Here is a 21,709-nt window from a genome sequence, read left to right as displayed (position 1 = left end):
GTGCTGTCATGGAGTACCTCATTAAGTTGTGCACGCCAGGTGCGATCACGCGCACGAAAGTCCATAATTACAACGGAAACAGCTGTGAAACACACAGAAATAATTAATGCCAACCGGGACACCGAATACATATTAACAGAGATCTGGGAGAAGTAATATAGTATGTCTAGTGATACCCCAGACTCTAGATAGTTGCTCCAAACACTAAATATAAGAAAAGAGGAGAACTGGGAGCCTATAGTAAATGTATAAAACTAACAATCTTTATTAATACACTAGGATAAAAGAGGTATAGGACAACAAAGCGTAACAATGTAAACCATGACAAAACATGAAAAAGGGGAGAGAGAAAAAAACACCCCACATCCCACCGCCCCCCCAAAAAAGGGGTAATCAGATGGTAGTAATGCGGCAATAAAAGGAGAGCACCTATGCACATGAATATAAGGACAGAATACACTTGGTCACAGTAATAGATAGATCCCACCAGAATGGGTAAGGACCAAAATGTGTACTGGTACAAAGAGGAGACCCCTACAGCGATAGTCGTATCTGTCACCTAAATAGTTGACTATATATAGAGTCTGGCAACCTGTCGGTAATAACAATAATGGCGATCCCTATCACACCAATGGAAACAACTGTGTCATAGAAAAAAAAGGGTGATATGGTGTGAGAGGGAATCGCCGCTGTACTAACACTCAGTACAGAGTGTACAGCCGGTATGCATAGGTTGCAAGGGACGGCCCCGGTACCAGCAACACAACATAGCAAAAAATGCTCACCTAAAGCCCGTGGGGGGAAGGAGATGAGGGGGTCACACCGGTGAGAACGCCCCGATGCGCGTTTCGTGGCGTAGACACACCGCTTCCTCCAGGGGAGTATGAGGTGAACTGGGACAGGACCTGCCTATAACCTCCCTGACCCTGGTCACCTGTTAAATCTGACCCAATCCGAGTGGCGCTGTCGGCGCATGCGTACTGCGGCAGGGAAGCCCGGCAGGAGGACCTGGCGCCCAGCCCAGCGCAGATGTCAGGAGAAAAAAAAACCCCGAAAACATGCACTGGACACACAGGACGCCGATCCACATACCGATGCCGCCCACACGCAGGGCGATGCGCACGGCCACAAGGGGGCGTGCTGAGCACAAATGATCATAAGAGAAATCACAGGTGACGTAAATGTAGCAAACCCACATCTGTATATAGAAAACATATTGCCATCAAATGCAGACAAGTATAAAACGGTACATTGCACAAAAATTGTATATATATATATGCTCAAAAGATCATCCGATCAGCCGTGGATCCAGGGTCATGTCACTTGTGCTGCAGATTTTCCAAGGGCTTTATAAGTAGAGCGCCTGACGATCGGAGATCTTGTAGTCCGCACATGTTGCATAATTAGATGACAACACAGAATATGTCGAGGGGTGAACGCTACCGAAGGCAAGGGGAACCACAGGCAGGACTCACATAGAGTAAGGAACTGATAATGAAAAGAAAAAATATAAATAAAATACATTAAAAACAGGTTAAAACACAAAAACAAAAGAAGCCCACCGGAGGGACTCAAAAACACATGTGATTGGACCAATCACACCAAGAGAGGATATTGAGGGTTAAAGATAGGGAGCAAAACTAAGGGACTCATTAAGACCCTTAGGGGTGACAGTGTCGAGCATGACAATCCACTTAGTTTCGATCTGTGCTAGTCTTTTCTTATTGTCCCCACCTCTAATACCCAAGTGGAGTACATCAATCCCCCGCACCTCAAGTAATTTCTCATTGCAATTATGATGCGACTTGAAGTGACGGGGGATAGTTTTAAGATCCACCGACGCAGACACCGTCTTGGCCGCGCCAATGTCCCGCACATGCTCCCGTACGCGAATTCTCAGTTCGCGCGTGGTGAGACCAACGTATATCCTGGGACATGGACATGTCGCATAATATATGACATTGGTAGAACCACAGGATACACGTTGTCTAATTTGAAAAGTTCTAGACCCATCGCTGGAAGTGAAGTCTGAGCAGCGCAGGACATTGGCGCAGGCAAGACAGTGCCCGCACGGAACGCATCCCGGACGGGGACCACTGGAGCCGAAGAAATTCTTTTCCGGGGCAGGGATATAATGGCTCCTGACCAACAGGTTGCTGAGGTTGGTACCTCTCCTAGGAGTCATGAGGGGAAAGGAGCCCAGGGTGGCACGCAAGGAAGGCTCCACCAAAAGGACGGGCCAGTGCTTTTTCAAGATAGACCTCATACTCTCCCATTCATGATTGTAGGTGGAAATGAACCTAATATGTTCATCACCACTCACAGACCGACGTCGAGTGTTAGAGCGCAGAAGATCACTCCGTGGTGTGTTACGAGCCCGGTCATACGCGGCTTTGATAGATCTGCGGCTGTACCCACGGGCCGCAAATCTCTCATTTAAGTCCAGGGCCCGTGACTCAAAACGGGCCTCAGTGGAACAAATCCGCCGCACCCTGAGGAACTGTCCGACCGGGACGGCCCTAATGGTGGCCGAGTAATGAGCAGAAGAGGCATGTAATAAAGAGTTGACGGCGGTCGGCTTCCTGTATACATCCGTCTGGATGCGCCGGTCATGGTCGACCTCCAGACGGACATCCAAGAAGTCGACCGCAGCCTCACTGGAATTGTAGGTAAGCCGTATACTAAACGGATTGCTATTAAGACTGGTCATAAATTCCTCGAGCTGGCAGGCAGGACCCCCCCCCACAAAAACAAAATATCTTCAATATAACGAAGCCAGCACAGCACATGGGCCGCAAGCGGTGAACCCTCGTCGCCAAAAACCTCCCTCTCCCAGGCGCCAAGGAAGAGGTTAGCGTACGAGGGCGCACACGCCGCGCCCATGGCTGTGCCACGCCTCTGGAGGTAAAAAGTATCTTTAAAGACGAAAAAGTTGTGGGTGAGGATATATCCCACCAGCTCGAGGATCAGCTCACACATAGGGCCGCCTAGGTCGGAGGCCCTCAGGAAGCGGCGGACAGCCGCCAAGCCATCAGAGTGATCTATGCACATATATAGACTCTCGACGTCGGCTGTAACGAATATCGTGCCCTCGTCCACAAGGATGCCATCAACCCTAGCCAGGACGTCCGTCGTGTCTTTAATAAAAGACGGTAATGTTTACACTAACGGTTTGAGATAATAATCAATAAAGCGACAGACAGGATCACAAGTGCTATCAATTCCAGACACGATGGGGCGCCCTGGAGGGTCGAGGGCATCCTTATGGACTTTGGGCAACAAGTAAAAGGTTGGGACCCTCGGTGACTTTACCAACAAACTATCAAACACCTGCTTCGTGATTATATTTGTGTCAAGGGCTCCAACCAAGATGTTCTGCAATTCCCGTATAAAGGGAGCCGTGGGATTGGAGGACAGCTTGAGGTAGGTATTAGACTCTTTGAGCTGCCGGAAAACTTCCCGCTCATATTTAACACACGGCCAGATCACCACATTTCCACCCTTGTCCGCTTGTTTAAAGACAACATCCTTCATAGTTTGGAGTTGTTGAATAGCCAGACGCTGCTTAGAGGTAAGGTTGTCAAATGTCCGCCGTGCAGACAGTTTCTTTAGGTCCTCATCAACCAATTTGGTGAAGACCTCTATTGCCGGGGACAGGGACAAGGGGGGAAACCTGGCTGATCTGGGACGGGTGGACGGAGGGAATTTACTTACGTCTGGTATCCGCTGTTCCTCAAGCAAATCCTCCAAGTCACGAAGAGTCTCCCTCTCAATGTCGTTCATCCCCATATACAGATCTCTACCAAAGTGGAGTTTCTTGAGGATGAGTTTGCGGGAGAATAAATGGAGATCTTTTACCGCTGAAAAATAATTAAAAGAGTTTGTTGGAGAAAAAGTCAAACCTTTACTGAGGACATCTAACTGATCCTCAGAGAGAGTATGCGTGGAGAGATTAAGCACCTGTAAATGTCCCTGCGTACCAACCTGGGCAACCCTCCCTCCGGAGGTCTGAGTTTTATTAGTTTGTCTTGTAGCCATTCTTTTATCACCAAGGCCTGGAATAACCGAACCACTGGGTTGGGAGGTGGGAGTAGCATCCTCGTCATAGACAGACTTATTAGAACGAGTGGAAGTAGATCTAGACCTAGAGTGGAAGCCATTTCGAGATCTGGCGCGGGCTCTTCCAGACGGATTCTGCCACCTATATACCCTAGAGGTTTGCTTGTCATGGACATCTCGCTGGAATTTTTTGGCTTTAGACGCCTGAATCTCTTTAGCCCATCTCTGAAGCTCTACATCCACCTCGTCATTTAATTTCTTAAGGGCCTCGCCCGTCATATCCTTATGCAAAGTGGCCTGTAGTGCATCTATCTCCGTCTCGATCAAGTCCAATGACTTCTGGTTTGTCTGTTTGAGGAGGGTCATAAATCCTTTGGAGCAGGTGTTAGTAAGGTCCTCCCATTTGCCCCTAAACTCCTCGTCATCGATCGGAAAAGAGGGAAAGACTTGGATACGAAGTCCCCTCGGGATAAGGTCTTTTTGGATGTACTTGTCAAGGAATTCATAATTCCACCAAATGCGCGTTCGTTTGCGTAACAGATCCTTAAATCGTGTGATGACCTCCTGCAACTCTCTGGTGGGCCCATCACTACCCCCTTCAGTGCTGTCATGGAGTACCTCATTAAGTTGTGCACGCCAGGTGCGATCACGCGCACGAAAGTCCATAATTACAACGGAAACAGCTGTGAAACACACAGAAATAATTAATGCCAACCGGGACACCGAATACATATTAACAGAGATCTGGGAGAAGTAATATAGTATGTCTAGTGATACCCCAGACTCTAGATAGTTGCTCCAAACACTAAATATAAGAAAAGAGGAGAACTGGGAGCCTATAGTAAATGTATAAAACTAACAATCTTTATTAATACACTAGGATAAAAGAGGTATAGGACAACAAAGCGTAACAATGTAAACCATGACAAAACATGAAAAAGGGGAGAGAGAAAAAAACACCCCACATCCCACCGCCCCCCCAAAAAAGGGGTAATCAGATGGTAGTAATGCGGCAATAAAAGGAGAGCACCTATGCACATGAATATAAGGACAGAATACACTTGGTCACAGTAATAGATAGATCCCACCAGAATGGGTAAGGACCAAAATGTGTACTGGTACAAAGAGGAGACCCCTACAGCGATAGTCGTATCTGTCACCTAAATAGTTGACTATATATAGAGTCTGGCAACCTGTCGGTAATAACAATAATGGCGATCCCTATCACACCAATGGAAACAACTGTGTCATAGAAAAAAAAGGGTGATATGGTGTGAGAGGGAATCGCCGCTGTACTAACACTCAGTACAGAGTGTACAGCCGGTATGCATAGGTTGCAAGGGACGGCCCCGGTACCAGCAACACAACATAGCAAAAAATGCTCACCTAAAGCCCGTGGGGGGAAGGAGATGAGGGGGTCACACCGGTGAGAACGCCCCGATGCGCGTTTCGTGGCGTAGACACACCGCTTCCTCCAGGGGAGTATGAGGTGAACTGGGACAGGACCTGCCTATAACCTCCCTGACCCTGGTCACCTGTTAAATCTGACCCAATCCGAGTGGCGCTGTCGGCGCATGCGTACTGCGGCAGGGAAGCCCGGCAGGAGGACCTGGCGCCCAGCCCAGCGCAGATGTCAGGAGAAAAAAAAACCCCGAAAACATGCACTGGACACACAGGACGCCGATCCACATACCGATGCCGCCCACACGCAGGGCGATGCGCACGGCCACAAGGGGGCGTGCTGAGCACAAATGATCATAAGAGAAATCACAGGTGACGTAAATGTAGCAAACCCACATCTGTATATAGAAAACATATTGCCATCAAATGCAGACAAGTATAAAACGGTACATTGCACAAAAATTGTATATATATATATGCTCAAAAGATCATCCGATCAGCCGTGGATCCAGGGTCATGTCACTTGTGCTGCAGATTTTCCAAGGGCTTTATAAGTAGAGCGCCTGACGATCGGAGATCTTGTAGTCCGCACATGTTGCATAATTAGATGACAACACAGAATATGTCGAGGGGTGAACGCTACCGAAGGCAAGGGGAACCACAGGCAGGACTCACATAGAGTAAGGAACTGATAATGAAAAGAAAAAATATAAATAAAATACATTAAAAACAGGTTAAAACACAAAAACAAAAGAAGCCCACCGGAGGGACTCAAAAACACATGTGATTGGACCAATCACACCAAGAGAGGATATTGAGGGTTAAAGATAGGGAGCAAAACTAAGGGACTCATTAAGACCCTTAGGGGTGACAGTGTCGAGCATGACAATCCACTTAGTTTCGATCTGTGCTAGTCTTTTCTTATTGTCCCCACCTCTAATACCCAAGTGGAGTACATCAATCCCCCGCACCTCAAGTAATTTCTCATTGCAATTATGATGCGACTTGAAGTGACGGGGGATAGTTTTAAGATCCACCGACGCAGACACCGTCTTGGCCGCGCCAATGTCCCGCACATGCTCCCGTACGCGAATTCTCAGTTCGCGCGTGGTGAGACCAACGTATATCCTGGGACATGGACATGTCGCATAATATATGACATTGGTAGAACCACAGGATACACGTTGTCTAATTTGAAAAGTTCTAGACCCATCGCTGGAAGTGAAGTCTGAGCAGCGCAGGACATTGGCGCAGGCAAGACAGTGCCCGCACGGAACGCATCCCGGACGGGGACCACTGGAGCCGAAGAAATTCTTTTCCGGGGCAGGGATATAATGGCTCCTGACCAACAGGTTGCTGAGGTTGGTACCTCTCCTAGGAGTCATGAGGGGAAAGGAGCCCAGGGTGGCACGCAAGGAAGGCTCCACCAAAAGGACGGGCCAGTGCTTTTTCAAGATAGACCTCATACTCTCCCATTCATGATTGTAGGTGGAAATGAACCTAATATGTTCATCACCACTCACAGACCGACGTCGAGTGTTAGAGCGCAGAAGATCACTCCGTGGTGTGTTACGAGCCCGGTCATACGCGGCTTTGATAGATCTGCGGCTGTACCCACGGGCCGCAAATCTCTCATTTAAGTCCAGGGCCCGTGACTCAAAACGGGCCTCAGTGGAACAAATCCGCCGCACCCTGAGGAACTGTCCGACCGGGACGGCCCTAATGGTGGCCGAGTAATGAGCAGAAGAGGCATGTAATAAAGAGTTGACGGCGGTCGGCTTCCTGTATACATCCGTCTGGATGCGCCGGTCATGGTCGACCTCCAGACGGACATCCAAGAAGTCGACCGCAGCCTCACTGGAATTGTAGGTAAGCCGTATACTAAACGGATTGCTATTAAGACTGGTCATAAATTCCTCGAGCTGGCAGGCAGGACCCCCCCCCACAAAAACAAAATATCTTCAATATAACGAAGCCAGCACAGCACATGGGCCGCAAGCGGTGAACCCTCGTCGCCAAAAACCTCCCTCTCCCAGGCGCCAAGGAAGAGGTTAGCGTACGAGGGCGCACACGCCGCGCCCATGGCTGTGCCACGCCTCTGGAGGTAAAAAGTATCTTTAAAGACGAAAAAGTTGTGGGTGAGGATATATCCCACCAGCTCGAGGATCAGCTCACACATAGGGCCGCCTAGGTCGGAGGCCCTCAGGAAGCGGCGGACAGCCGCCAAGCCATCAGAGTGATCTATGCACGTATATAGACTCTCGACGTCGGCTGTAACGAATATCGTGCCCTCGTCCACAAGGATGCCATCAACCCTAGCCAGGACGTCCGTCGTGTCTTTAATAAAAGACGGTAATGTTTCCACTAACGGTTTGAGATAATAATCAATAAAGCGACAGACAGGATCACAAATGCTGTCAATTCCAGACACGATGGGGCGCCCTGGAGGGTCGAGGGCATCCTTATGGACTTTGGGCAACAAGTAAAAGGTTGGGACCCTCGGTGACTTTACCAACAAACTATCAAACACCTGCTTCGTGATTATATTTGCGTCAAGGGCTCCAACCAAGATGTTCTGCAATTCCCGTATAAAGGGAGCCGTGGGATTGGAGGACAGCTTGAGGTAGGTATTAGAGTCTTTGAGCTGCCGGAAAACTTCCCGCTCATATTTAACACACGGCCAGATCACCTTGTCCGCTTGTTTAAAGACAACATCCTTCATAGTTTGGAGTTGTTGAATAGCTAGACGCTGCTTAGAGGTAAGGTTGTCAAATGTCCGCCGTGCAGACAGTTTCTTTAGGTCCTCATCAACCAATTTGGTGAAGACCTCTATTGCCGGGGACAGGGACAAGGGGGGAAACCTGGCTGATCTGGGACGGGTGGATGGAGGGAATTTACTTACGTCTGGTATCCGCTGTTCCTCAAGCAAATCCTCCAAGTCACGAAGAGTCTCCCTCTCAATGTCGTTCATCCCCATATACAGATCTCTACCAAAGTGGAGTTTCTTGAGGATAAGTTTGCGGGAGAATAAATGGAGATCTTTTACCGCTGAAAAATAATTAAAAGAGTTTGTTAGAGAAAAAGTCAAACCTTTACTGAGGACATCTAACTGATCCTCAGAGAGAGTATGCGTGGAGAGATTAAGCACCTGTAAATGTCCCTGCGTACCAACCTGGGCAACCCTCCCTCCGGAGGTCTGAGTTTTATTAGTTTGTCTTGTAGCCATTCTTTTATCACCAAGGCCTGGAATAGCCGAACCACTGGGTTGGGAGGTGGGAGTAGCATCCTCGTCATAGACAGACTTATTAGAACGAGTGGAAGTAGATCTAGACCTAGAGTGGAAGCCATTTCGAGATCTGGCGCGGGCTCTTCCAGACGGATTCTGCCACCTAAATACCCTAGAGGTTTGCCACCTATATACCCTGGGCTCCTTTCCCCTCATGACTCCTAGGAGAGGTACCAACCTCAGCAACCTGTTGGTCAGGAGCCATTATATCCCTGCCCCGGAAAAGAATTTCTTCGGCTCCAGTGGTCCCCGTCCGGGATGCGTTCCGTGCGGGCACTGTCTTGCCTGCGCCAAAGTCCTGCGCTGCTCAGACTTCACTTCCAGCGATGGGTCTAGAACTTTTCAAATTAGACAACGTGTATCCTGTGGTTCTACCAATGTCATATATTATGCGACATGTCCATGTCCCAGGATATACGTTGGTCTCACCACGCGCGAACTGAGAATTCGCGTACGGGAGCATGTGCGGGACATTGGCGCGGCCAAGACGGTGTCTGCGTCGGTGGATCTTAAGACTATCCCCCGTCACTTCAAGTCGCATCATAATTGCAATGAGAAATTACTTGGGGTGCGGGGGATTGATGTACTCCACTTGGGGATTAGAGGTGGGGACATTAAGAAAAGACTAGCACAGATCGAAACTAAGTGGATTGTCATGCTCGACACTGTCACCCCTAAGGGTCTTAATGAGTCCCTTAGTTTTGCTCCCTATCTTTAACCCTCAATATCCTCTCTTGGTGTGATTGGTCCCATCACATGTGTTTTTGAGTCCCTCCGGTGGGCTTCTTTTGTTTTTGTGTTTTAACCTGTTTTTAATGTATTTTATTTATATTTTTTCTTTTCATTATCAGTTCCTTACTCTATGTGAGTCCTGCCTGTGGTTCCCCTTGCCTTGGGTAGCGTTCACCCCTCGACATATTCTGGGTTGTCATCTAATTATGCAACATGTGCGGACTACAAGATCTCCGATCGTCAGGCGCTCTACTTATAAAGCCCTTGGAAAATCTGCAGCACAAGTGACATGACCCTGGATCCACGGCTGATCGGATGATCTTTTGAGCATATATATATACAATTTTTGTGCAATGTACCGTTTTATACTTGTCTGCATTTGATGGCAATATGTTTTCTATATACAGATGTGGGTTTGCTACATTTACGTCACCTGTGATTTCTCTTATGATCATTTGTGCTCAGCACGCCCCCTTGTGGCCGTGCGCATCGCCCTGCGTGTGGGCGGCATCGGTATGTGGATCGGCGTCCTGTGTGTCCAGTGCATGTTTTCGGGGGTTTTTTTTTGTCCTGACATCTGCGCTGGGTTGGGCGCCAGGTCCTCCTGCCGGGCTTCCCTGCCGCAGTACGCATGCGCCGACAGCGCCACTCGGATTGGCTCAGATTTAACAGGTGACCAGGGTCAGGGAGGTTATAGGCAGGTCCTGTCCCAGTTTACCTCATACTCCCCTTGAGGAAGCGGCGTGTCTACGCCGCGAAACGCGCGTCGGGGCGTTCTCACCGGTGTGACCCCCTCATCTCCTTCCCCCCACGGGCTTTAGGTGAGCATTTTTTGCTATGTTGTGTTGCTGGTACCGGGGCCGTCCCTTGCAACCTATGCATACCGGCTGTACACTCTGTACTGAGTGTTAGTACAGCGGCGATTCCCTCTCACACCATATCACCCTTTTTTTTCTATGACACAGTTGTTTCCATTGGTGTGATAGGGATCGCCATTATTGTTATTACCGACAGGTTGCCAGACTCTATATATAGTCAACTATTTAGGTGACAGATACGACTATCGCTGTAGGGGTCTCCTCTTTGTACCAGTACACATTTTGGTCCTTACCCATTCTGGTGGGATCTATCTATTACTGTGACCAAGTGTATTCTGTCCTTATATTCATGTGCATAGGTGGTCTCCTTTTATTGCCGCATTACTACCATCTGATTACCCCTTTTTTGGGGGGGCGGTGGGATGTGGGGTGTTTTTTCTCTCCCCCCTTTTTCATGTTTTGTCATGGTTTACATTGTTACGCTTTGTTGTCCTATACCTCTTTTATCCTAGTGTATTAATAAAGATTGTTAGTTTTATACATTTACTATAGGCTCCCAGTTCTCCTCTTTTCTTATATTTAGTGTTTGGAGCAACTATCTAGAGTCTGGGGTATCACTAGACATACTATATTACTTCTCCCAGATCTCTGTTAATATGTATTCGGTGTCCCGGTTGGCATTAATTATTTCTGTGTGTTTCACAGCTGTTTCCGTTGTAATTATGGACTTTCGTGCGCGTGATCGCACCTGGCGTGCACAACTTAATGAGGTACTCCATGACAGCACTGAAGGGGGTAGTGATGGGCCCACCAGAGAGTTGCAGGAGGTCATCACACGATTTAAGGATCTGTTACGCAAACGAACGCGCATTTGGTGGAATTATGAATTCCTTGACAAGTACATCCAAAAAGACCTTATCCCGAGGGGACTTCGTATCCAAGTCTTTCCCTCTTTTCCGATCGATGACGAGGAGTTTAGGGGCAAATGGGAGGACCTTACTAACACCTGCTCCAAAGGATTTATGACCCTCCTCAAACAGACAAACCAGAAGTCATTGGACTTGATCGAGACGGAGATAGATGCACTACAGGCCACTTTGCATAAGGATATGACGGGCGAGGCCCTTAAGAAATTAAATGACGAGGTGGATGTAGAGCTTCAGAGATGGGCTAAAGAGATTCAGGCGTCTAAAGCCAAAAAATTCCAGCGAGATGTCTATGACAAGCAAACCTCTAGGGTATATAGGTGGCAGAATCCGTCTGGAAGAGCCCGCGCCAGATCTCGAAATGGCTTCCACTGTAGGTCTAGATCTACTTCCACTCGTTCTAATAAGTCTGTCTATGACGAGGATGCTACTCCCACCTCCCAACCCAGTGGTTCGGCTATTCCAGGCCTTGGTGATAAAAGAATGGCTACAAGACAAACTAATAAAACTCAGACCTCCGGAGGGAGGGTTGCCCAGGTTGGTACGCAGGGACATTTACAGGTGCTTAATCTCTCCACGCATACTCTCTCTGAGGATCAGTTAGATGTCCTCAGTAAAGGTTTGACTTTTTCTCCAACAAACTCTTTTAATTATTTTTCAGCGGTAAAAGATCTCCATTTATTCTCCCGCAAACTCATCCTCAAGAAACTCCACTTTGGTAGAGATCTGTATATGGGGATGAACGACATTGAGAGGGAGACTCTTCGTGACTTGGAGGATTTGCTTGAGGAACAGCGGATACCAGACGTAAGTAAATTCCCTCCGTCCACCCGTCCCAGATCAGCTAGGTTTCCCCCCTTGTCCCTGTCCCCGGCAATAGAGGTCTTCACCAAATTGGTTGATGAGGACCTAAAGAAACTGTCTGCACGGCGGACATTTGACAACCTTACCTCTAAGCAGCGTCTGGCTATTCAACAACTCCAAACTATGAAGGATGTTGTCCTTAAACAAGCGGACAAGGTGGGAAATGTGGTGATCTGGCCGTGTGTTAAATATGAGCGGGAAGTTTTCCGGCAGCTCAAAGACTCAAATACCTACATCAAGCTGTCCTCCAATCCCACGGCTCCCTTTATACGGGAATTGCAGAACATCTTGGTTGGAGCCCTTGACGCAAATATAATCACGAAGCAGGTGTTTGATAGTTTGTTGGTAAAGTCACCGAGGGGCCCATCCTTTTACTTGTTGCCCAAAGTCCATAAGGATGCCCTCGACCCTCCAGGGCGCCCCATCGTGTCTGGAATCGATAGCATTTGTGATCCTGTCTGTCGCTTTATTGATCATTATCTCAAACCGTTAGTGGAAACATTACCGTCTTTTATTAAAGACACGACGGACGTCCTGGCTGGGGTTGATGGCATTCTTGTGGACGAGGGCACGATATTCGTTACAGCCGACGTCGAGAGTCTATATACGTGCATAGATCACTCTGATGGCTTGGCGGCTGTCCGCCGCTTCCTGAGGGCCTCCGACCTGGGCGGCCCTATGTGTGAGCTGATCCTCGAGCTGGTGGGATATATCCTCACCCACAACTTTTTCGTCTTTAAAGATACTTTTTACCTCCAGAGGCGTGGCACAGCCATTGGCGCGGCGTGTGCGCCCTCGTACGCTAACCTTTTCCTTGGCGCCTGGGAGAGGGAGGTTTTTGGCGACGAGGGTTCACCGCTTGCGGCCCATGTGCTGTGCTGGCTTCGTTATATTGACGATATTTTGTTTTTGTGGGGGGGGGGGGGTTCTGCCTGCCAGCTCGAGGAATTTATGACCAGTCTTAATAGCAATCCGTTTAATATACGGCTTACCTACAATTCCAGTGAGGCTGCGGTCGACTTCTTGGATGTCCGTCTGGAGGTCGACCATGACCGGCGCATCCAGACGGATGTATACTGGAAGCCGACCGCCGTCAACTCTTTATTACATGCCTCTTCTGCTCATTACTCGGCCACCATTAGGGCCGTCCCGGTCGGACAGTTCCTCAGGGTGCGGCGGATTTGTTCCACTGAGGCCCGTTTTGAGTCACGGGCCCTGGACTTAAAGGAGAGATTTGCGGCCCGTGGGTACAGCCGCAGATCTATCAAAGCCGCGTATGACCGGGCTCGTAACACACCACGGAGTGATCTTCTGCGCTCTAACACTCGACGTCGGTCTGTGGGTGGTGATGAACGTATTAGGTTCATTTCCACCTACAATCATGAATGGGAGAGTATGAAGTCTATCTTGAAAAAGCACTGGCCCGTCCTTTTGGTGGAGCCTTCCTTGCGTGCCACCCTGGGCTCCTTTCCCTTCATGACTCCTAGGAGAGGTACCAACCTCAGCAACCTGTTGGTCAGGAGCCATTATATCCCTGCCCCAGAAAAGAATTTCTTCGGCTCCAGTGGTCCCCGTCCGGGATGCGTTCCGTGCGGGCACTGTCTTGCCTGCGCCAATGTCCTGCGCTGCTCAGACTTCACTTCCAGCGATGGGTCTAGAACTTTTCAAATTAGACAACGTGTATCCTGTGGTTCTACCAATGTCATATATTATGCGACATGTCCATGTCCCAGGATATACGTTGGTCTCACCACGCGCGAACTGAGAATTCGCGTACGGGAGCATGTGCGGGACATTGGCGCGGCCAAGACGGTGTCTGCGTCGGTGGATCTTAAAACTATCCCCCGTCACTTGAAGTCGCATCATAATTGCAATGAGAAATTACTTGAGGTGCGGGGGATTGATGTACTCCACTTGGGGATTAGAGGTGAGGACAATAAGAAAAGACTAGCACAGATCGAAACTAAGTGGATTGTCATGCTCGACACTGTCACCCCTAAGGGTCTTAATGAGTCCCTTAGTTTTGCTCCCTATCTTTAACCCTCAATATCCTCTCTTGGTGTGATTGGTCCCATCACATGTGTTTTTGAGTCCCTCTGGTGGGCTTCTTTTGTTTTTGTGTTTTAACCTGTTTTTAATGTATTTTATTTATATTTTTTCTTTTCATTATCAGTTCCTTACTCTATGTGAGTCCTGCCTGTGGTTCCCCTTGCCTTGGGTAGCGTTCACACCTCGACATATTCTGTGTTGTCATCTAATTATGCAACATGTGCGGACTACAAGATCTCCGATCGTCAGGCGCTCTACTTATAAAGCCCTTGGAAAATCTGCAGCACAAGTGACATGACCCTGGATCCACGGCTGATCGGATGATCTTTTGAGCATATATATATACAATTTTTGTGCAATGTACCGTTTTATACTTGTCTGCATTTGATGGCAATATGTTTTCTATATACAGATGTGGGTTTGCTACATTTACGTCACCTGTGATTTCTCTTATGATCATTTGTGCTCAGCACGCCCCCTTGTGGCCGTGCGCATCGCCCTGCGTGTGGGCGGCATCGGTATGTGGATCGGCGTCCTGTGTGTCCAGTGCATGTTTTCGGGGTTTTTTTTTCTCCTGACATCTGCGCTGGGCTGGGCGCCAGGTCCTTCTGCCGGGCTTCCCTGCCGCAGTACGCATGCACCGACAGAGCCACTCGGATTGACTCAGATTTAACAGGTGACCAGGATCAGGGAGGTTATAGACAGGTCCTGTCCCAGTTTACCTCATACTCCCCTTGAGGAAGCGGCGTGTCTACGCCGCGAAACGCGCATCGGGGCGTTCTCACCGGTGTGACCCCCTCATCTCCTTCCCCCCACGGGCTTTAGGTGAGCATTTTTTGCTATGTTGTGTTGCTGGTACCGGGGCCGTCCCTTGCAACCTATGCATACCGGCTGTACACTCTGTACTGAGTGTTAGTACAGCGGCGATTCCCTCTCACACCATATCACCCTTTTTTTTCTATGACACAGTTGTTTCCATTGGTGTGATAGGGATCGCCATTATTGTTATTACCGACAGGTTGCCAGACTCTATATATAGTCAACTATTTAGGTGACAGATACGACTATCGCTGTAGGGGTCTCCTCTTTGTACCAGTACACATTTTGGTCCTTACCCATTCTGGTGGGATCTATCTATTGCTGTGACCAAGTGTATTCTGTCCTTATATTCATGTGCATAGGTGCTCTCCTTTTATTGCCGCATTACTACCATCTGATTACCCCTTTTTTGGGGGGGCGGTGGGATGTGGGGTGTTTTTTTCTCTCCCCTCTTTTTCATGTTTTGTCATGGTTTACATTGTTACGCTTTGTTGTCCTATACCTCTTTTATCCTAGTGTATTAATAAAGATTGTTAGTTTTATACATTTCCTCTTATCTATACTGGCTAGTATCATATCGTCTTCCAAATAGACACCATCTAGTTTGCCCAAAAGATCGGTGGTGTCCCGTACATAGGAGTTCAACGCATGGACGAAGGGTTTTAGAATTTTATCAACATATATCCCAAGTCTTTCTGTGAGGCTGTTGTTACCTGAGACTATGGGCCTTCCTTTTAGAGGGGTCGTGCCTTTGTGTATCTTAGGGAGACAATAAAAGGTGGGAATAACCGGATTTTTTGGAACAAGATACTCCTTCTCCTCCTTCTCCACCACCCCATCCACACAGGCCCCCTCCACAATGGCACTCAGCTCGGACAAAAAGGAGCCCATTGGATTATGACTCAAAACCCTGTATTCGTCCTTCCTGTTCAAGAGTGAGAGGCACATTGTACGGTAATCAGCTGTGTTCATGATCACCACATTACCCCCTTTGTCAGAGGGTTTTATTGTGATACTGTGATCCTTTTCCAATTTGCAAAGACATGCCATTTCACTTCTGGACAGGTTAAAACGTCCTCTCCTCTTGTTCTCTGATAATTTCATGATATCCTCAGTAACCAGGTTGAGGAAAATGTCAATGGATCCAAGATCACCCATTGAAGGGGGCATCTTGGAGCTCTTGTTTCTCAGATCTGTGAAGGGGCCGGTGCCATCCTGGTTGGGGACAAGGTCACTCAAATGGAATAGCATTTGCACGTCTTGAAGCAGTTCATCCGAAATGCCCAATTCCATGCATTGTCTCCTGTCTTCTTTTAAGAAAAACTTTTTCCACTTTAATCGTCTTATAAATAAGTTAAGATCTTTAACAACCTCAAATGTGTCCATATCTGAGGTGGGGACAAATGACAAGCCTTTGCTCAATAGATGTATTTCTTCTGTGTTGACAGGTCTAGATGATAAATTAATGACCTGTAGGTTTATGTCAGTGGGTTGGTGCGGTTCCTGAGCGGATAACTTAGTTCTAAAAAACTGTTTCTTGGGGGGGATTTTTTATTACTGCCACGACCCCAACCACTGCCTCTTCCCCTTCCCTTTCCTCTACCTCTCTGTCCACCTGGCCTTGTGTCGCTATCTGAAACCTCAGCTTCCGAGGAGGAGATATCTGTCTCCACTCTTCGATTAAATCTGGCTGTGGAAAAAGAGTATGCTTTGTTCTCTTTGAATTCTTGGAGATCTCTAATGAAAAATTTATGTTTTTTATCTTTTAGATGATATTGAAGCCTTTCAAGAGAGTTTTGTAGTAATGACTCCTTTTTAGAGAACTCAGGTTCTGAGAAAAAATTTTTTGTGATTTCTATTTGTTCTTTTAAAGAATCGTTCAGACTAGACAAATTCTGTTTTTCTTCCTCTAATAATAGTCTCATTAACCTTAATGAGCTTTCTGTCGCCTCTTTTTCCCACTTAGCCAGTAAAGCCGGATTCTTATAGCGATACCCAGGTGCTAGTGTGATTCTGAGATGTCGGGGGACAATTCCAGACTTGATATAATTGTCTAAAGTTTGAACCTCCCACCAGGATGCTATTTGATCTTTGTATGTTTTTGTCAGTTCTTTAAAGGCACCATTAAATGAGGGGACGTATTTTTTCTGAGTGTAATTTCTGTCCGAGAATACATCTGTGGCCTCAGCGAACCACTGATTAGTGTCAATACCCGTAGTCAAAAAACCTGCCATATCACGAATGCAATATATAGAAAAAATGAAGGCCAACATCATTTACATTCAGGCTCTTTACAAAATTACCGAAATCATCAATGCCCCCTCTCCAAATGACCAGCACATCATCGATGTACCTGAGCCATAATATTATCCTCTCATCTGAGCCCAAGGCTGAGTCACCAAATACCGCTACTTCCTCCCACCAGCCCAGGAGCAAATTAGCATACGAAGGTGCACAGGGGCTACCCATCGCGGTGCCCCTGAGCTGGTGGAAGTACTTGCGGTCAAATACAAACACATTTCTGGTGAGACAGAACTTCAAGGCTTCCAATACGAATTTGTTGTGTCTATCGTATTGTGTACCCCTGGTACTGAGGAAGTGGTTCACCGCCAACAATCCTTTATCATGTGGGATCGATGAGTATAGTGCCTCCACATCTATACTGGCTAGTATCATATCGTCTTCCAAATAGACACCATCTAGTTTGCCCAAAAGATTGGTGGTGTCCCGTACATAGGAGTTCAACGCATGGACGAAGGGTTTGAGAATTTTATCAACATATATCCCAAGTCTTTCTGCGAGGCTGTTGTTACCTGAGACTATGGGCCTTTCTTTTAGAGGGGTCGTGCCTTTGTGTATCTTAGGGAGACAATAAAAGGTGGGAATAACCGGATTTTTTGGGACAAGATACTCCTTCTCCTCCTTCCCCACCACCCCATCCACACAGGCCCCCTCCACAATGGCACTCAGCTCGGACAAAAAGGAGCCCATTGGATTATGACTCAAAACCCTGTATTCGTCCTTCCTGTTCAAGAGTGAGAGGCACATTGTACGGTAATCAGCTGTGTTCATGATCACCACATTACCCCCTTTGTCAGAGGGTTTTATTGTGATACTGTGATCCTTTTCCAATTTGCAAAGACATGCCATTTCACTTCTGGACAGGTTAAAACGTCCTCTCCTCTTGTTCTCTGATAATTTCATGATATCCTCAGTAACCAGGTTGAGGAAAATGTCAATGGATCCAAGATCACCCATTGAAGGGGGCATCTTGGAGCTCTTGTTTCTCAGATCTGTGAAGGGGCCGGTGCCATCCTGGTTGGGGACAGGGTCACTCAAATGGAATAGCATTTGCACGTCTTGAAGCAGTTCATCCGAAATGCCCAATTCCATGCATTGTCTCCTGTCTTCTTTTAAGAAAAACTTTTTCCACTTTAATCGTCTTATAAATAAGTTAAGATCTTTAACAACCTCAAAGGTGTCCATATCTGAGGTGGGGACAAATGACAAGCCTTTGCTCAATAGATGTATTTCTTCTGTGTTGAGAGGTCTAGATGATAAATTAATGACCTGTAGGTTTATGTCGGTGGGTTGGTGCGGTTCCTGAGCGGATAACTTAGTTCTAAAAAACTGTTTCTTGGGGGGGATTTTTTATTACTGCCATGACCCCAACCGCTGCCTCTGCCCCTTCCCTTTCCTCTACCTCTCTGTCCACCTGGCCTTGTGTCGCTATCTGAAACCTCAGCTTCCGAGGAGGAGATATCTGTCTCCACTCTTCGATTAAATCTGGCTGTGGAAAAAGAGTATGCTTTGTTCTCTTTGAATTCTTGGAGATCTCTAATGAAAAATTTATGTTTTTTATCTTTTAGATGATATTGAAACCTTTCAAGAGAGTTTTGTAGTAATGACTCCTTTTTAGAGAACTCAGGTTCTGAGGAAAATTTTTTTGTGATTTCTATTTGTTCTTTTAAAGAATCGTTCAGACTAGACAAATTCTGTTTTTCTTCCTCTAATAATAGTCTCATTAACCTTAATGAGCTTTCTGTCGCCTCTTTTTCCTACTTAGCCAGTAAAGCCGGATTCTTATAGCGATACCCATGTGCTAGTGTGATTCTGAGATGTCGGGGGACAATTCCAGACTTGATATAATTGTCTAAAGTTTGAACCTCCCACCAGGATGCTATTTGATCTTTGTATGTTTTTGTCAGTTCTTTAAAGGCACCATTAAATGAGGGGACGTATTTTTTCTGAGTGTAATTTCTGTCCGAGAATACATCTGTGGCCTCAGCGAACCACTGATTAGTGTCAATACCCATAGTCAAAAAACCTGCCATATCACGAATGCAATATATAGAAGCTGGGCATAAATCCAGTTACTTACGGTACCTAACTCATACGGCACCATATATTATTGTAATTTGACTAGCCTGCAACACTAGGGACTTTTAACAGGTTATACTACTTTTTGCCCATGGTATATGAATAGTAATATGGGAAATAGGTAGACTACTGCTTATGGTGTATCAGTACAGTGTTCTTATATAGTATTGTGGTGCCTGACTTTTTCTTCTTTTTTGGTTTACACGTCTTTGATATATTAAGATAGACATATCTATGTATCATGTACAACTCATAGGGTGCTTTATGTAGGTGCTCCCCTTTGACATGTAGCACTGTACTTGGTGTTGTAATATACCAATAGTTGACAGTATAGTCAAACGGTATCTTGGTTGACCAATTCAACAGTATTTGGTGGCAACGGTACTGTCAGTATTTTATGTGTTTTTGTACTCTGTTTTTCTCCCCCTTTTTGTGTTGGTTAGGGTCACATAGACACATGGGTGTCCCTCCCCTGTTTATATGTTGTTTGTTTATTATTTTTTAACTTATACCTATTAAAGGTTACGTTTTATATCCAATTGCTATTCCACTTTATTGACTCTGTGTTTGCTTATTCCCTTTGTACTGCGCTACAGTCTTAGGCCGGCCTCACACTAGCGAGTTTTACAGACGTAAGAGAGGTGCAGAAAATACGGATTGCACACGGTACAATGCATCTCTATGGCCAAGCTTCTACCTGCCGTATTTTACGGATCCGTATTTTACGGCCTTCTACGGCCGTAGAAAATCGCAGCATGCTGCGTTTGTCACCGTATTGCGCAAAAAATTCGCCAATGAAAGTCTATGGGGGCGAGAAATATACGGATTACACACGGACCAACAGTGTGACTTGCGTGAAATATGCCAGACATCTCCAGACATCGCCAGGTGCAAGGAATTGAGCCAAGCCCTCAATCATGAATCTCAGACATGCTAATTAGCTCAAAAAGCCACACAGACATCCCGGAAGTCTGGTGCTCGCCTCCACAGAGTTCCAAGCAGCATGGCATCCATCATTAACGTGGATATGCTCCTCATCCTGGTCCAAGAAAGGCCAGAAATATGGGACCAGCGGGATCCCAACTACTCAAACCGGGCCAGGAAAGAGGCAGCTTGGAGGGCCATCTGTGGGCTCCTATTCCCCAATTATGCCCAACGGCCACGTGCGGAGCAGACAAGTCTATGTAAGTACACTCATATATTCCCAAGATTTAACTTTACAAGATGCTTTCCCTACATGATTACTTGAGCAATCATTTTTATCTTTATATGTCATTTGTGGCCATTTTTGGCATTTTGTAAAGCTGAGTAACATGCCAAAGTGTTTCTGGACATAGTTCATCTTGATCTTGCCCTGCTAAATATTTTCTTGGCCTCATACCCCGTCCAGAGGGTTGTTGTCCCTTGTCTTATTTTGACATAATTTCGCACATTAGTCTCATTATTGCACAAGGCATTTTCCTTTCCTATCCTATCCTATCTTACCTAATGTATGTTTGCAAGAACAGGGTTCTCTCCCCTCTCAACCAGTCTGTTTCTGTCAAGTTATTAACTGTGGGCGATATATGGACCTCTGCATGTAACCCCTTTATCATCTGCCTCACCATGGAAATTATGGTGCTCTACCAAATTTTTACACAAAAAAAAATATGACTGACAACTGGAATAAGCTATGTTCAGAGTGATATTGAACAATATTTCTGACCATGTAATTGCAGTGGATGATGTTATGACACGATGGCGCAGCATCCGGGACCAATACCGGCGGGAAAGGCAGCAGCGGGCTAGAAGTGGGTCAGCAGCCCCACTGAAGAAGTGCAAATACATATATTATGACCGTCTTTCCTTTTTGGATGCCAGTATGGATCTTAGGCAGTAAGTAAAAACCACTCAACACATTTATAATGAAACTAAATCTTAGTCTGTTTTGTGGATTAGGGTTATTACCTTGCAAATTACATGTAAGGATGTGTCAATATAGTGCAAACAATAATGTAAACAAGCATAAATTCCAAAAGGGTCCTGGAGGAGAGAGGACCCTGGCCGCCAAGCATCCCAAGCTTCAACAAGGGATGGGTGAGAATGTAGTATGCGAGTTTAGAGATGTTCAGGCAGTGTTTTGTTGGATGGGTAGTTACTGCATGTTATCTGATTGTTTGAAGAGGTGGGTCTTCATGGTTTTGGTCTAGCTTGAAATGGTATGCCACATTATGATGTGTTGTGATAGTGTTTGGTACATTTGTGGGGATCCACAAGACAAATCTTGTATATTCTTCTGTGAATATGAGATAAGAGGGGAGTAGAGAAGGAGATGTTGTGCTGATCTGAGGTTGTGTTTTTTTTTGTGTTAATATTGCACACAGATGTGTAATTAA

Source organism: Ranitomeya imitator, chromosome 2 (assembly GCF_032444005.1).
Source record: "Ranitomeya imitator isolate aRanImi1 chromosome 2, aRanImi1.pri, whole genome shotgun sequence".
NCBI lineage: Eukaryota > Metazoa > Chordata > Amphibia > Anura > Dendrobatidae > Ranitomeya > Ranitomeya imitator.
This window is presented reverse-complemented; position numbering follows the sequence as displayed.